The sequence below is a fragment of the Coenobita brevimanus genome, chromosome 23 (genome assembly GCF_032717465.1).
Source record: "Coenobita brevimanus isolate Jiangsu-jjx chromosome 23, ASM3271746v2, whole genome shotgun sequence".
In the NCBI taxonomy this organism is placed as follows: domain Eukaryota; kingdom Metazoa; phylum Arthropoda; class Malacostraca; order Decapoda; family Coenobitidae; genus Coenobita; species Coenobita brevimanus.
Window position 1 is genome coordinate 14,503,011 of NC_136976.1, and position 19,242 is coordinate 14,522,252.

Genomic DNA, 19,242 nt, shown 5'->3' on the forward strand with positions numbered 1-19,242 from the left:
ACATTGCAGAACAGTTGTTTTCAGACCCTTTCGTCATATATGTCAAAATGCTTGATGCTTACGGTGCTCGGATTTTTTTTTTTTTTTTAATGTACAAGTATTAACAAAGTCGGACTCACCTATAACAGTGTAAATCTTAGTACACATAGTTCAGAACGAAAAATATTAGCAGCAAACACCGAAACTCCTTGTAATCCATGACAAATATAAACACAAAAACACACGCAAACACAAATACACAGAGGTACACAAGGTCACCATATTACCAAAACTTGACTTTTAACAAAGCGGGTGATAACACACACACACACACACACACACACACACACACACACACACACACACACACACACACACACACCACAACCCCATCTAAACAAATGCTCAGGTATAAAACCACGCCTATAAAAAATGCAAATAAATCCAGTTCTTACCTAACATCTCTCCCTTGTTCCCCTATATGGCATAGTAATTGACCTTAGATATTTAAAAGAATAATAATAATAACAACAACAGGTACTCTCCGTCCCTCGAGAGATCAGCAAAAATAATCCAGCACGAAGGAGAAAAAAAATGATGGGGGAGTATAAATTAAATAAAATCTGCAAAAAGATTTCGAAATTCCTTTCCCCTGTGTAAAGGGAAGCCAACTGGAAGCTTTATTTTTATCATTTTTCACTCCTTTCTTTGGCCCGTTGCGACTAAATCTTGGGCAACACAGCTGCCGTGTTCGCCCTGACTCAGCCCGTCCCCGTGCAGCATTCTTGGCAGACAGATCTTCACCGAGATTTCAGGATGACGGAGGAGAGAGGGGTGAGAGGGAGGAAGTAGGGGTGGGGCACACGTAGATCTCTGTCTTTAGAAACACATGTGAAGGAGGAGGAGGTGAAGAAAGAAGAAGGATGGAGGTGAGGAAGGAAAAAGGATGGAAGTAGGGACAGGAGGGGTGGAGGTTAGGGAGAACGTAGAAGAACCCAGTCTCTGTAAACAAACGGAAGGAGCAGGAGGAGGATGTGCTGTGTTGCGTTTGTGATGTGTTTCTGTTGTGCCGTGCTGTATGTTCTGTGTTTTTGTATTGTGTGCTGTGTTACTTTTCTGATGTGTTCTGTTGTGTTGTATGTTCTGTGCTTGTGTGGCTGTGCAATACAGCGTGCCTGCAATGTTGTTTTGTCTGTGTGGTTTTGGTTTGTCCTGTGTTACATGTTTGTTCTGTGTTGTTTTCTTTTGTGTTGTGCTTTGTATGTCTGGTTGTGTTCCCGCGTTTGTGTGTGTATGGGATGTGCATGTGTTGTGTGTTATGTGTATTTTTCCTGTGTTGTGTTCTAGGTTTGTGCTGTCCTTTGCGTCGTGTGCTGAGATTCTGTGTTCCTGCGTCATGAACGTGTTCTGTCATGTTCTGTATGATTGTTATTGTATGTTACTTTGGTAGTTTGTGTGTGTGTGTGTGTGTGTGTGTGTGTGTGTGTGTGTGTGTGTGTGTGTGTGTGTGTGTGTGTGTGTGTGTGTGTGTGTGTGTGTGTGTAAAAGTAATTTTGAACCTTCTTGTTAAACCATTTAAATTTTTGATCATGCTGCTTCGTTCTCATCGAAAAATTGCATATATATAGTACAGTATACTAGAACAGGATCACTCCATTTACTTGCAGCAATTCTGAGTTTTGTCCCCAAGCGCACTCTCTCTCTCTCTCTCTCTCTCTCTCTCTCTCTCTCTCACACACACACACACACACACACACACACACACACACACACACACACACACCCGCGCACACACACACACACACAGACACACACAGACACACACACACGCACACGCACACGCGCGCGCGCGCTACTTCCATCCAGTCAAGCACAAGCCTTCCTTTCATCCAACCAATTTTGTCGCATCTCCCCATCAGAAGTCCTGGGTTCGTCTGCACACAAAGTCCCTTTCCACAAACATCAGTTTTACTCTTTTTTTTTGGGGGGGGAGGGGCACCGTGTTTTTCAAATCTGTCTATTCATTTAGCCACCTACCTGTCTATATACATTTGGCTCTGTGTCTATTAGTGTATCAATCTATCAGTCCGTCTATCTGCAACTGCTGCGGGACCCTTGTACGTCTTCTAACAGGATCCCGTTTCAGTTTCTAGTTTTTTTTTTTTTTTTTTTTTTTTTTTTTTTTGGTGTGCCGAGTCCTCTGACAACATCTACTCCTTTATCTACCATTCTTTTGTGTTTATATATCAATCTGTTTGTCTATCAGTGCCTAACTATCTGTCCATCCATTATGTATAAATGTATGTATGTATGTATGTATTCCGCCCATAAAGTTATCATCAAGTACAGGCGATATGAAGCCTCATAAGACTGCTAATCAATCATGCAACCAATGAACATGAGAAGGCAAATACAATATAAAACTTGAAACAAAGACTGTGGGAAACAGAAGATTATGCAAATACCATTGATACATATACATATACAGTAGACCCATAAAATACAAAATATGTATAATTACAAAACGGTACTTGTAAATATTACGGCAGACAGTCGATTACGAAACTCCTTGTCCTTAACACTGGTACAGCGGAGTAAAGGTAACGAGCACACGGCACAAAAACTGAGGAAGTCGTTTTCGAGTGAAAATTTGGCGGGAAAACAACAGACAATTCATCTCTTTCCGCCCTACCTGCCTGTGATGGACCATCTTCATTGAAGTATTATGCTCTTCCGAGATAGATATATATATATATATATATATATATATATATATATATATATAGAGAGAGAGAGAGAGAGAGAGAGAGAGAGAGAGAGAGAGAGAGAGAGAGAGAGAGAGAGAGAGGTTGAACAAACAAAAAGGGATTTCCAAGTAGCAATTATGACTGGTACACAGTAAGTACTACTGGCTCTGTACTTTTTTGGTTGAAACGATTGGATGTTAGGCTACTTTGTATTGCCAATACCTCAAAGTATTTGGTATAAAAACATCAACAAAATTCACGCTTGATAATTTGTTTGGAAATTCTTGCATTTTTATCGTCATGATGACGTCCCAAACCACGGAACCGAGGGATGCCCACGCTCGCCAAAGCTGAACTCTCACTTTAAGTTTGTCTGTAACTAAATAAAAGTGACTGGAGGTAACAACAACAGAGTGAAAAATACGTCACTGAATATAAGTGGTTAAGCCTTTCAGCACTGTGGTTGCATATTGGTGATCAACTCAGTCTAACACTAACGTTATTTTTCAGCCGGAAAGTCCCAGTTAACTTTTTAATTCTGTCTACTACCAGACGACCTTATTTAGCATAAGAGTAACCAGTCACCCTCAGCGTGGGAAAAAAAAAAAAAAAAAAAAAAAAAAAAAAAAAGGATTGCCCATGTGATGTATTTTGGCTGCCAGCAGACGATATTATTCACCTTATGATTGTCCACTGCCACCCAAATGTTTTAATAGAGATTACGACTCGTTAATAAAGGGAAAGCATCAGGCCTGATCACATCTCCATTATACTGTATATACGTCCACTGATACCAAAGAGCATAATGCCGTTCACCCGCATAATTTTACGGACAGGGAAATGTAAAGTCTGGTCTCTGCAATTGTGAAAGAATGCATGTATGAAGGAATACTCCTTGAATATCCAGGTCGTAATTGTTAGCAGTGAATAAGACTCTGATTAAAGATAAAAGCGAATAGAAAATAAGGACAATTTACTATTCAGAACCTTCCCTCCCTCCCTTCTTCCATTTTCCTCTCTCTCCCACTTTCCTTCCATTCTCTCGGACTCCGCAAAACACCTCAGTTACCTCTTCCTCATCTCCCTCCGGCTTCCTGACCTTTCACACCTCTCTGTCTCTCCCCGTACTGTCCAAAACCTTTCCCTCTCTCTTCCCATTCTCCTTCCCTTTCCCTTTCCCTATACTACTCAAAGCCTCCTTCTTCCCCTTCCCCAGCATCTCACCTCTCATGATATTTGGAACCTCCTCTCTTCCCCCTTCCTTTTCTCATTCCTCCATTCCCTCTCCCCGTACTATTTAGACCCTTCTCCCCCCTATCCCCTCCGTCTCCCCTTCTTTCTATACGGGACCTCCCCTAACCCTCTCCATCCTCAGTCGTTCCTCCCTCCTTCTCCCTTCCTTCTAAACCCTTCACTAGGGAGGTTTCACAAAATCATAATAAAATATGATGACCAAATGATGAAAAATGTGTCATAGGACTAAAGGATGTTCTCTCTGCAATGCCTCCAAACATACAGAAAAGAACAAACTGTTGATTTTGCCACTTTTTCGAAGCGATTTTTACACGATTTTTTTTTTTCTGACAATATTCAAAACTGAAAACTGAACTTTAGCTAATACAGTGAGTTTTTCAGTCAGGCGTATAGGCTATGCGAAATTAGCATAAAAGATTTTATCCTCGCTGTCAATGTATTTCTCGCATTTTCAAGTTTGCTGTCTGTAAAAAATAGTCAAATCGATGACAACAAAGAAGCAGAGTGATAATGTCGACGCTGTGTGTTGCTATGGTGCTGGCAACAGTGCTACCAACTTATTCTTTTATCATTGTGAATATTACAGTGGTACAAATAACCCAGTCTTTCATAATATATTGCACAATCTCGTAATCTTTGCAATAAAATCATATTCCACTCTGAAACTATGATAATCATCACAAGCGAAATTTCATGGCGTGCATATCCATGTCAGCGGCCTACGATATATTACAAGAAGAGCACGAATTATGTACCACTCTGGTGAACCCAAGATTGCTCTAAACAAAAGATATTATACAGTATATCTGATGGCAGGTAATGAACACACAAAGAAGCTGTGGTTAGGACAGAATGTTCAGTCTTAGGACAAGAATAATTATCAATGCGAGTACTGTATGGTCAGTCTCATGGCAAGATACGAAGACTGAGAGCGCATTTTCTTGTGGCAGTTAATGAGTAGTGATAGTTCAGTGGCAGGAGGTGAGCACTGAGATGATGTTCAACCCTGGACTGTGGCAGAAAATAAGCACTGAAACATTTTTTTTCCTTTTTATAGGAGGAAACCTGCAGACAAGATGTTTAGCATTACTGCGGGAAATAAAAACTGACGAAGTTCATTTTTTTGTATTGTTTTGTTTTTTTATGCGAGAAAGAAGGAACCAAAGGCCACGAGCCCGCAATAACGGTTCCCTCCAAGAGAAAAACAAAATACAATAGAGAGCCAAATGCAAGATCCGATCATTAGGAGATGCCCGGACACACTGCGTTTGAAAGACTGGAGATCATAGGCACAGGAAATACAGACAGAGGGAGACAGTTCCAGAGTTTGGATAATTAACATTGAGAATATTTAGTTTTATGTCAGGAAATAAACAGGGTGATGTTCAGTTTTGTGAAAGAAAATAAACACTTATTTATGAAAATGATCATTGAGAGAATGTTTAATCGTACAAGAGGAAAGGAATGGTACGAAGTTATGCTGTATGGAAGTTAACAGTGTGATGTTCAGGTTTATGGCAGGATAGAAACATTGTATTTCTTTCTTATGATCGGAATGGAAATGAGTACTAATAATATTCAGATTTATGGCAGGAAATGAAGCGTGAAAGGATACTTAGTCAAGTCAGAACAGAAATATAATCGAATGAATCTAAGTATTATTTTAAAATTGTCCATTTCTTGTTCATTTTGAAGCTTTAATAGTGTCTTCGTTGCTTATGTTTATTCATCGCTTAACTTTAAAACCACAGATGAATAAAATATCTTGGAGTTAGATGAAATAGAATTAAGAGCGTTAACCCAGGCATGAGAGGATAGAGACTACCGTTGGCGACAGTAACGTTCTCATGATTCTGTACTCAGTCTTACATCACCAACACACACACCACAAAGCCAGCCAGGAGACAGGACGTGTGTGCTGGGCAATCCCCAGGTCCTGTCCTCCCCCCATTACTATTTTTTAACCAGCCCATACTCCAATGACCGGGCTAATGTGTGGCCCGGCCTGCACTTTGTGCAGGAAATCTTTAAACAACAAACAACAACAACAACATCACCAAAATCACCTTGCGTTGACTGGAAGAGAATAATGGTAGTGTCTCGACGATATGTGAGTTAACAATGTTAGTATCAAAGCCCTTAGACTGGAACGGCCTCTACACCAAGTTTGTTTAAAATCAGGTGAAAACTCTCTCTCTCTCTCTCTCTCTCTCTCTCTCTCTCTCTCTCTCTCTCTCTCTCTCTCTCTCTTCCTTTAACCAGCAGTACCTCTCCCCTCACACATCAGCTCCTCACTCACACACAGTTTTTCCTTTCTTCTTTACAACAATGACGCATTTTTCATTATTTCTTGCGATAATCGAACAATTTTACTCAGCCTGGGGAAGAAATCTTACTGTGTAGGGAATAAGAAAGGCTACATCTAACTCCCCCCATGTGAAAAATCTGTCCCAAGCTGAGTAAAACTGCCTCGTGATAAAATATAAACAAAATATACATACTCCTTCAATAGCTTATTTAATTCCCACACCCTAAATGCCCTGTTTCCTTATTACCTACACAGCTAAAATTTCAGCATTTCCCACTGTATAATTAGGGACATTAGTAGGCACTTTGTCCAACGTGTACGTATAATGTTTTTAGCGATTATTATAGTCCATAATACTTTGTTATAACTGACAGCGGCCATAAAATTGTGTGTAGATCATTGTGCTTAACTTATTGTCACATGTGAGCCACATGAAGGTGAAGGAAAAAAAATGTGTTGAAGTCTTTTTCGTTACTCCTTTTTTACATAACTACTAGCGAGTGTAAATTTATCATTTCCCTCCGATGACGTTCGTATTCTTTACCCTGTCGTTGCTCTCATCAGATGTTTTCATGTAGTTATGGAGAGACTTTTTGCAGTGGACGTTATAATAATGTTCGGTTCATTAACAGCCTAACTAGTAGAGGTTTCTCATAAGTTGAATAACACTGTCTAATAGTGTCAATAAGGAAGCCTATCATCAGTTTGAAAGAGTTCGCGCAGGTAACAGCGCCTTTCACAGATCTGATATTGTCAAGCCCACACTGTAAACGCAAAATCCACCAGCAAAAACGCCAAAGATAACAGTGTACCGGTATATAATCAGACAGACACCACACAGTCACCATACAAAGACACCTCACAAACTGTCACCATATAAACAGACACCACACAAACAGTCACCATACAAACAGACACCATACAATCAATTACAAACAGACACTATACAAACAGCCACCACACAGACACCACACAAACTGTCACCATACAAACAGACTTCACTATACAAACAAACACCACACAAACAAACATCATACAAACAAACACCACACAAACAGCAACCATACAAACAGACACCCCACAAACAGCCACCATACAAACAGACAAAATAGTCACCATACAGACGCCACAAAAACAAGTGTCGTACAAATAGGCACCATGCAAGCTCACAGTCACTCTGGTTCGCATGCACTGACAAACTTACGCATATCTCCCTCCCTCAACGCAGATTTTTTTTTTTTTTTTTTTTTTTTTTTTTTTACAGGACGGGTCGTGGGAGTGTAGTCGTAAATTCTTATGCATCAGCCATGTATGAGATTTTCGCTTATACATTTGTATTCATTCGTTAGGCTACCGAACACTTCACAACCAAATTGGAAAAAGAGCAAAACAATTATAATTAAAAAAAAAACAATAGCAATAATAATAATAATAATTATAATAATGATAATGATAATATTTACGGTACCAGCTTATCTGATAATACCCCATACACAGTGTAGCGACCCAAGGCTAGGCTACAGTACTCTAGCACATCATAGTGTTGATCAGTTTACTTCCCCTGAAGGCATCACGTGGTCGAAAAACCTGTGCACCTCTTGGGGATGGCAGCTACTTAAGGCTGTTGCTCCGACTGGTGAGTCCTAATCAATGGATTGGTGCCAAAAAAATACGATCTTTGTTGATGATCCATTCTGAATAATTTCTGTGAACATCTGGAGACTTCTTTATGAAGAAACCTAATTAGCTGGGGGGTAAACATACTTTCATAACAGCAAACAGTTGTTGCAGATCGATTTGTTGTTTGTATTTTGCCATTTAATTATTCACTCCAGTTTGATTCCAAAATGTTTCGTACCTGCATATGTGAAGACAAAAGTATATAGAACACAAGCAATCAAACACAGCTTAACCCACTGAATCCGGTGATGTGTATTTTTTATTGATTTTACTTTCCCCAGGCGATTATCGGTTTTGGGAATATTCATCTGACTACATGGGTTAAATACAGCCTTCACTAACCCCTTCGACACGAGAGATCTTATTGAGCTAGTACAACAGGCTGGAGGTAACAAGAATAAAAGGATACATATTATCATCGTGAAGGACGGTTTTGGCCTCGGTGAGTTTGTAAATTGAGTCCCAGGGTTGTATTTACAAAGTATCCCAGTCAAGTCACAGGATAAACACGTCTCCATATCAGTTACCTAGTAACAGGTCCTATTTTACCTATTTTGCCATTTCAGTATTTACGTCGATTGTGAAGTGTTCCGTTTCTATAAGAGTGAAAATAAGCAGTCTTAGACGCGAGTGAAGCTTTATAAAGTTTTGAATTGATGCCTTGGCATATAACCGGTTGTCTCTTTTGGGAACACAGAGTCGGGGCAAACACACGCGTGGCAACAGTTTCTTGGAATCCTTGGTTTTTACCCACCGCTCAAAGTGGTCTCATCTGCCGGGCTTGTTACTTTAAGAGCGGGCTTAATACTTTCTCCATTATATATCGACATAATCCATATTCATGCAGCTACACAGCGGTTGAAACAGTGCAGCCAGATGATGAATATTCTCGCTACTGACAAAGTGATTAATTGCGCTGTGACGTATCTTTATTTCCAGACTAACCAGCCTGGCAGCCAATAAAGGAATTACTCAACTATCTATTCCTTTGAAAAGCTTATGCATTGTGGGTAAAAACACTGGTCAGTGTCTGAAACAGTCGCGTTCTGAGCTCCAAATCATATACCAAAAGAGAGAATTTTTTTTTTTTTTTGTCTTAACATTAGCATGAACCAGTTATCGAACACAGAATCTGTTCTTAGACTAAAAATAAATAATATTGAAGGTAATCGGTAGGTTGCCCAGAATGTAAATTATTCTTGGAAATAATAAACCCAATCTTTAAACAGCTTTAAACAAACAAGCCAGTTCATATCCTTACAAAATGAGACTACTTTATTTATCCAGTCAAACTACAAATTGATTAACTAATCTCTATTCATACACACAGTCAGCCACTCAACTTCCCACACAGTACAACCAATTCTGTTTCCTTTTCACAGGCTTAGTCGTGTTTGCCTATCTTCTTATTTTTTACTTCTTTTTCTTCAGCATGAGTCCCCGGCAAACGCATCTCCTCTCACACCGAGGACCCTTCCTCAAAACACAGCGTCTTTCCGAAACAAGGCGACCCCGTTGTTCTGCGCCGAATGAAGTTCAATGGGTGTGTCGGGAAGCCTCAATGCCTCGCCTCATCAGCCTGGCTATTTAAGTGGAGGCGACACAAAGGGGCATATGGGGAGTGGAGGAGTTTGAGGTGGGCAGAGTGGAGCAATTATGGGTGTACTCAGACTTGGTGACAAGGGGTGGGGAGATGGTGATGCTGATGCGTGTCTGTGGGAAGGCTGGTTGTGGCAGTGTTGTGTTTGTGTGGAGCAGGGTGGAGTGAATGATAGAAAAAAGTTTATCTCTGTGAAGAAGGGTGTACGGATGTGAGGAATGGTGCATGGGAGGTGTGTGTAGGTGAGATGTATGTATGTATGTATGTATATATGTTTGATTGCATATAACCTACAGTACAGTACTGCATATGTATGTCGATGTACTTTTGCTTGTGCATGTAATGCTAGGTTATGTGATTAGATACGTAGGGCGTTGGGTGACGTGCTTCCTAGAATTCACTACTGACGGTCTTTTATATTTTGCTTTCTCATTTACCTACATCAGCCTGATGATATAGAGTATATATTTTACATTATATAAAATTTTGTTATCTCCAGCTGATAGTAAATAGCTCGGGAGACGCTTAGAAGCAGAGGAGTCTGAGAGTGTTTTTGATCCCATTTATCACATGAAATCTACCCTTAACTGAATACAACTGTCTGGAGGCAGCAAGAATAAGAATACAAAATACGGCATCGTAGTACTATAGGGTCAACTCGCTGCTGGTCGGCGGTCGCATTTAATCTTTCTCTATGTTTAATTATAAAACTAATATTTTTCCCCTACAGAAATAAGTCAGCCATCCAACATAACACCCAAGCTACTACCTCTTCGGCCTGGGGACAACTTTTTATCTCGTCCATATTTTACACAAGAAATGAGCGATCTTCGAATCATAAGAATTAAAGAAGCCTTATTTTACCATTCCAGGTCAGAAAGTCTCTCCATAGCTGAACAAACTCGTCAGGATATACCAAGAATTATATATATTACACAGTACGTCATCGAGCTGAAAAGATAGATAGTATGGCTACCTACCCCTTCGGATGCACTACCATCTACCCCCTATTCCTGCTTATTTCCCTCATTTATCACTTATTCTTTCTGCCATCCCTCCATATGTACAACATTCTTTCCCACTCTCCTCCATATTTCCTTCGTTTTTCACTTGTACATATTGTATCCTCTCTCTCTCTCTCTCTCTCTCTCTCTCTCTCTCTCTCTCTCTCGTTGTTCTCAATCCTATAATCCTTACTCTGCTTCTCGCCTTTTTAACTGTTTCTTATTTTCATCGTTATGGCACTGTTAATGATCCCACTTTTGCATACTTTTATTTTGCTTTCAATACAACCTTATTAGTAAAGCTAATAATATTACCTTTTATCCTATCGTCACAGGTTTAACTATCTCTTCGTTGGGAACATCCCTATCATTTATTTTTCAGTAAATAGCAGAGGATTTACTTGAGTTGAAGTGAGAAATCCGAAACAGACTGACGAAACTGACCCCATTATCACGCTCCAGATCGGGACAATTCTAGCATTTCATTCTAGCTAATAACAAACGACTTGATTCTACCGAGAGTGAGGCATACGAATCCGACAATGTAATTATCTAATGCATTCATATCTACTGTATTTTTAACTCTGAAATCACTAACTCATCAGATTTGTTTATAAACTGCTGAATATCTAAAAGCTCTGTATTTCTCGTAGGTTTCCCCGTCGTCCCTTAGGCATCCTACCGTTATCTCGACTATACACCTCATCCTGTGTTCAGTGTTTTAATTTCACAATGCTGTAAAGTGTTCAACTAAAAAAAAAAAAAAAAAAAATCATACACCCATATAGAAATGTTGATAATTGGTAAGGTACAAGGGCTTTGGTTAAACCTGAATCCTCTTAGGTATGAAATGTGATTGCATATACGCGTACATGTAGCACTCCTCCCTCTCGCTTGTTATCGCCTCGCAGTATACAGCACAATACATTCTGTGTCTGTTCATACCTGAAGAAAATTCAGACTCGGCAGAAACAGTTGCATCTTTTTTATATACAACGTCTACATATATACGCATACTTCCATTATCTTCCTTTCATTCCACCACCTCTTCTTCCTCCGTCATTCCTGTCTTCGTCCCCTACTTCATCCCTCGTCATCCCATTTTGCCTCCTTATTCTACCACAGCTTTTTCCTCTTTATTCTCTTATTGACATTTCATCGAATTCCATCTCTTCCTCCTGCTCTATGCTTCTTTCATCAGCTTCTCCCTTAAACGTTCTAACCATCTCATATCACGCCTCGTCCAGCCTTTAGTCCGAATCATTTCTTCATCATATTCCATCTCTTCTTCATACCTTACATTTTCTTGTCTCTTACCTTTTCTTACGCATATATCTTCATCTCTCTCCATCTTTCCTCTTCTTCCTACCCTCTTTCTCTCTCTTTACGGCTGTATGTGGTGGCAATCATCATCCACTCACTTGATATAGTGCGCCTGCTTTTTGCTTTTCCGTGTCTGCCTTTCTCACATCATGTTTCTCCTGTCCTTATTGTCAATTTCCATTACTTTTTTTTTTTCCATTTCAGGTGGCTCTTCACTGAGGGACAAGCCTAATGACTTCCTGTAACCAAGGAAGTCACTTAGACGCTGTATGGCAACGCAAAACCAAATGGCGGGGCGAAGTTTAGCCTGTTATGGTGCTCCTGTTAACTCGGTAGAGAGACAAATACGGCGTCCCTCGAGGAACCAAACTTTCACACTCATGCCCGCTCCTCGTTGTGGCGAAGCGCTGTCCACCGATAGGGAGTAGTAGTTCACTGCGCGGGATGGCATTGCAGGGGTGATTACTGGCCTGCGGATGGTGGATCTGCTTGACCACACAGACCGAGTTCCACAATAACTTCTCTCAGAATGTCCTCTTCATCTTCATCCCACCTCTTTCTCCTCCTCGATTTTTACTCCTTCCTCCTCCTTCTCTCTTCCTTAGTCCTATAATCTCTCCCTATTTCCTTCAATATTTTTTCTATACATTACTATTTCTTGCTTCATTATTCATGTGTGCCCTCTCTTTGCCTAACGTCCTTTTCTCCTTATGTAACCTTATTACTCCCTCCTTTGGATTTCCTTGTTGCTTATTCTTGAATAATGTTCTTGATCATCTCTCTCTCTCTCTCTCTCTCTCTCTCTCTCTCTCTCTCTCTCTCTCTCTCCATATTCTCAGTTTTACAATTATCATCCTAATTCTTGCAATCCCTTGTATTATCGTATTAATTCCTTTTGCAAGTATGCTAATCTCACTTCATCCTTTATATTATTTTCATTTTCATTCTCCCTCTCCTTCTCAGACCGAATCACTTTTCTGTTCAAACGTCCAACGCCGATTTCATTTTTATATGGTTTGTTGATACTATTTTCTTTTTCAGCACTCCGTTTACTATTAACTCTCTTTCCCATTTGTTCTGCCTTGCGCGCCACTTCTTAGGAACGTTAATATTTGGCAAACGTCATTCTCTCTCTCTCTCTCTCTCTCTCTCTCTCTCTCTCTCTCTCTCTCTCTCTCTCTCTCTCTCTCTCTCTCTCTCTCTCTCTCTCTCTCATCTGGCCCTCTTCATCTTCTTCAAATCTTCCTTCTCCCTTCATCTACCTCATACCCCTTAATCACTCTACTTTTCTTTCCATTTCCCAACTCATTTCCCTTTCATATCTCTTCTTTTCTCTCAAACACGCAATTATTCCAACACTCTTCTTCCCTATTCCACTCCTCCTTCGTCATTATTCCTTCTTCCCCTTCGTCATCATACGTCCATCCCCTCTCATGTTCTTTCCATCAGAAATTCTTCCCTCTCCCTTCTTTCTTGCCTTTCTCAAGACGCTTCTTTCCTCTTCCTTCTACGCGTCACTCCTCCTCCCTTCCATCACTTCCTCCATTATTCCTCTTCCTTCCTTCCATTCTTCATTTCTCGTCCTCTTTCCTTCTACCCTCCATCATTCCTCGTCCCCTTCACTTCCTCCCTCACTCCACTCGTACTTCTCCCCTCATCCTTCTCCCTCCATCACTGTTTTATCCTCTTCCTATCCTTCCTTCTATCAGTCCTTTATTCTCTCTCTCTCTCTCTCTCTCTCTCTCTCTCTCTCTCTCTCTCTCTCTCTCTCTCTCTCTCTCTCTCTCTCTCTCTCTCTCTCTCTCTCTCTCTCTCTCACTCACTTTAATCCCTCAGCTGCCTCTCTCTCCCACTCCAACACCTCTCCCTCGTTCTCTCCTCTCTCTCCCTCGTGCGTGCAACGTCGTCCTTGTCTCTCATATATATACAGTGAAGAGCAGAGGCCATGTTGTACATTATTCAGTGGGGCGGTCATTCTGTGTGTGTGTGTGTGTGTGTGTGTGTGTGTGTGTGTGTGTGGTGAGACTGCGCTTATGTTTATTCAGAGAACAAGATAGTGAGGGTATCGGCCAGTATTGATTTTGTCAGCGTGCATCACAGGGAACGTTCGTATGAATGTGCCTGTGTTTATGTGTGAATTTGGTGGGCGCCCGTGTATGCGCTTGCGTTTATGTGTCAGTTCATGTGAGCATTTGCAAGCATGTCTGATTATGTACAGTACGGATGTATGTATGTATGTGGTTGTGTCTGTGTGTGGATGGATGTGTTTGTTTACTTCCTGGAATTTCTTCCTCCTTTCATTAGTGTCCCAAGTGAAAGCAGAAAGCAGTATTCTGAATTTCTCTATCACTCTAAGGCCTCATTAAGGTAAGTTTCTGTTCATTTCAGGGGCTTATATTTTGGGATACTTTTGTGCTATGTTTGTGAATGGGCACCAGCAGTATTTGTGCCCATATCCGTGAATTAGGTATACTGTACATAATCTTGTAAACTTACCTTTTTATGAATGAATTTAGTGAAGGGTCTTCCCTCTGAGCCCGAGTATGCCATTATTTCTTTTCTCTTTTTCTTTCTTTTTCAATTTTATTTTCCAACAGTTTTATTGAATTTCGGAAAAACTTTTCGTATTAGAGGGGCCAAATGTAGATATAATTATTTTCATCATCTGATAACAAAAAAAAAAAAAAAAAAAATCCAATAAAATCAAACAGTGGAACTTCATTACAACGATAAACAGATCGTCAGAGTGAAGTGGTTACTGTGAGGTTTACCATCATCGGTGTCTGGAATTCACGTTTTATACATGTGTTTACCTGTTATTGTGGTGCTGGATAGGGATGCCTTCATGCGGTGGCACTGATATATGTGGACAACGCTGCTGCCCAAACATGCAAACGTCCCTCACCTCCCTCCTTATTCCCTGAAAGGAGAAAGGTGAGCAGCCGAAGCGAAGTAACTGCAGCCTGCAGTCCACTGGGTTCACATTTCATATGAACCTGGCGCTACAACATCTGCTGCTACAACTACTACTGTCTGCTGTAATAAGAGAGTGCGATTGTGTAGAACTCTGTGTATCAGCAGGGGGAAGGTATGATGTACATTACAGTCTCCACATCTAATCGGTTGAATTTATGTATGAAAATATATTTTACCAGTGGGAGCAACGATTTCATTTATCTTCTTACAGCTACAGGATCTTAAGGAAAATAATTTTAGGACAGTATACAATATAGACAGTTGCTTGTTAACAATAGACTATTTAAAAAAAATGACAAACAAAAAATATATTTTTTCGGTAATTAGCAAGTCGCCACGATGCCTGCAGCAACGTGTTTACTGATGATGTCATCAACTGAATGCATCAATACTGAGTACATAACCAGCCGTACGCAATATAAAAACCATAAACAACCCAGTTAAAAACATAGGACACCTGATGACCTAATATAATCTACCGTAGCTTATCCCAAACCTAAACTTACTCTACCTTAACCTTACCTAACCTAGCCTAGCCTAGCCATGCAATCTAACTTTACCTATCTATCCTATTTTTCATACCTCAAACCCATGATCTTGACAACCTCATGTTAACACTGAACCTAACCTTGAAAGCCTGCTTTACCTACTAGGCTAAAACTCTTTCTCGGTTCTAACCTAACCTATCCTAACCTAACTTAACATATCTGAAAGGCGCTTAAATATTGAGGCAAAAGTAATACATTCGTTATCAGAGTTTGACAGCAAGCTTACCTCCTGCAGAAAACTTCACTGGGGAGAAGGTAGGCTACCTGTGATATAGGTAATTGGTCTTTCTATACTTCAGACGTTAAATTCCAGAACTGCTCAGTATCTATGCTAATCTATGAAAAATAGGAAATAACCTGTGACAGACGGTTTTCACTGGGAAATTTGGAGGAACCACGCCCGTGTGCAAAATGTTAATAGTACTTAAGTATTTTCTAGGTACCATTGTCAAGATCTGGAAAGTTTTGATATTCTTTTGCTGAGCGTATTCATACAGGTAACATTCACCCTCTTATGGTCGGGACTTTTCTAGTACAGGTATTTCATTCCATCTACAATCAGACGAATTTATTCAGCTGAAGTGAATCACAGAAGTTTGTTGGTGCTAATGTATGTGTTCATTCATGTCCAAGTGCTTGACATGACTGTATTTTGCACATCCACTGAGAGAAAACTAGCATCTCCAGATCTCCACCATCCGTTGTATTTTAAATGTCTCACACTACCTCTACGTCCACGGCACATGACAGGAGTGAAAGTCCACAATTTGTATGACATATACCCAATATCATTATGGTAACACATCGTTTCAAAATGTATGGTACTGCAGGACTACCGATATAATCTGTTATTCACCACTGGAGTGACAGTGTACACTCAGAGAAATGAACTTCGAAGACTGTTCCACTGTGTCTAATTCATTCTAGGGAAAGGCGATCACTTTCCTGCTTAACACAGTCTCAAAGAATCATTTATGGACAGAGAAACATATCAAACCTCTTACGGCCAGGAAGATCAATGGCTGGGGTATCGGATGGAGCCTTCGGAGGGAGAGTTGCCTTTTCACAGAAAGGCACACCAAAGGCGCCTTTAAAGTTGTTTGAGTATGGGAATCCGAAGCTCTATCAAAGGCGCCTTCGACCTGCCGTACAAAAAGGCACCTTTCATCACCTGGCGCCGAGGTTAAAGGCTCGCACTGAGTATCCGGCCCTAAGTTTGCTGCAGAGGAATCCTAGAAGACGAAGAATTCAAATGTAGGATATTTTTCTTCACAAATTAACGTTGGTTCTTGTCCTACAGTAGTCTGTGCGTGTTTAGAAGCCACAAGAAGAGATCGTCAGTGATACATAGAAAGCCACTGTCCAGCATTTCAACTCATGCAAGGCGACATGGACTTGTACATATATAAGATTTAAAGCACCTACTCACCCGAAACGCATCGTTTATTACTTCTATGGCGTCTTCTCCAGCTCTTCATTTTTTCCCCCATTTTCTTTTCTTACATTCTTTTTCCTCATATCCATACACTGGTTTCATATTGTTTGCTGTTGAATCTTTTATCTCATGTTAGGCATTATCTTACCAACCTTCTTGTAATACTATATTATTTCGTTCTGTACTCGGTCATTCTCTTCCCAACACGAGCACCTTTTACCAGATCAGAATTCTTTGCCTTATACACAAGTTGCATATTATTCATCAGTCGGGTTACCTATTTGTAATTTTGTGCCATTTTTTCTCACATCCACCTTCCTTCCTAGTCATTTTTTACCTCTTGTTCGGTCTTCATTTCTTCCCCCACTGTCCACCCTTTTTTTACTAGCTCCGAACTTATTTTCAACGATCTATAAACAAGTTCCATCCCATATGTTGTTTCTTAAGTTTTTCGCTTTGTCTCACCAACCCTTCCCTTTTCTTAGTTTATTATTTACCTTCATGTCCAGTCTATTACTTTCTCCTCAACGCCAAATCTTTTTACCAGCTCTTCACACACTATCGGAGATCCATACACGAGTTCCTATTATGAACAATTATTTTAAATTTTACGCTTTCTTTCGCCAATCCTTCTCTTGTAGCAGACATAGTTTTCTCACCTTCTCCAATTCAGCTACACCTTTTACCAGCTGTGCCCTCAAATCACAGACCTACTCAGTAAGTCGTATATCATTTGTTACAGCATTATCCGTTCCTCTAGTTTGCGCCCTGTCCAAGTAGCTTCCCCACCTATATATTTATTTTTATCTGGCTAGCTAACCACCCAGCTAGTTGTGTGTGTGTGTGTGTGTGTGTGTGTGTGTGTGTGTGTGTGTGTGTGTGTGTGTGTGTGTGTGTGTGTGTCCAGAAAAAAGTCTGAGCTAACCTACGTAAAACTGTCAGAACTGGAAGAATATAATGTAAATGATAGCAAAAACATATGGAAATGGAGTACTCTGGCTGAAGCAGTTGACTTCATCCAGAGGACATTATTGTAGTTTACTCCTTCTTACCAACACACGACTTTATTCAACATAGGACAGCACCGCAATAGTGATGGGGTTATTGGAATACATATTTAAACCTGGCCAGCTTAACAAGTTTTTCCCAATCCGAATGCAGTCATCAGGTAAGAGCAAGAATACCATGGACATTATGAAGCTGGGTTGAAGGTGATACTGGACAGCGAGGAGGAGGTGGAGATAGTGTGTGAGATCGTGCCTGAAATTTACTTTACATACGATAAGTTTTCTGTTCGTAAGTAAGGTGCTGGGAAAAAAACAAGGCTGGAAAATCTCTACACTTTTCTTGTCCTTCCTGGAAAAAAAAAAAAAACTTTCTTACGGCATTATAATGACCTTAAACAAGTCTGTTTTTGCAGGAAAAACAAGACTTAGTGACATTCAATCCAGTTCTTTCTTTGTCTCCCTGTAAAGACAAGAGACATGGAAGGATTCTACATTTTTTGTATTTCGTCCTTCCTGCAGTAAGGAAAAAAAAATTACAACAAAGTATTGATCGCACGTTCGTGAATCAGCGTCTTGACATTCCTAAGTACGAGAGGTACAAGATGAATATTTGAAGGCAATAGGAAGACGAGGAAAATTACAGGGAAGGAGTAGACTTCCCTTGGGTCTTGATTTATTGAGGCGTAAATTTGTGGTTAGAACGGGCTGATAAGACTCCGGGAAATCCTGCGAAGAAGAGAGAGGTTAATATACAATGAGTTGCTCGGATCGAGGCATGAATGTTGGAGGAATACAAAGGTAGAAAAAGATAGGTCTCAAGGTAAGGGCTATTAAAATGAGACAGAATCCCCTGAATCTCTGAGGGACAAATGCACGAGCCGTGAATGAAGGCAATAATGTCTGTGGAAGAAGGGTAGAAAAAAGACAGTACCTTAGTGCCATCGGACCTCTTGTACAGTAAGCCTAAACACCGAATCCTCAATATTCCACCTCCCCTGGGTTATTAGTACCTAAGGAAAAGGCACTATAGGTTCTAGGATCAGCAGTGTTAGGCTACACTAGAAACATAAACAGAGAAGTAGATCTTGTGGCGTGGTTCTTCTCTGGGGCTTTGCTTATCGCTAGCTCCCTAGATGGAGGTGTGAAATCCTGATTTTACCGACACTCTCGAGCACTCTGACTTCCCTTGTGTTCGTAAGCAATAGTTAATCGTGGTCCCTGTGCCCTTCCTCAGTTTCCCCACAGTGATTCAAGACGTGTCTTGTCTGCACAGTGGGGTATAGTTGTTTGATTTTGGTGGTCATGTCGGGGAGGGAAGTGAGGAGTGCTACATAACTTGCAAGCTGAAGATTAAACTCCATAGTCTACCATTTACTGAAGA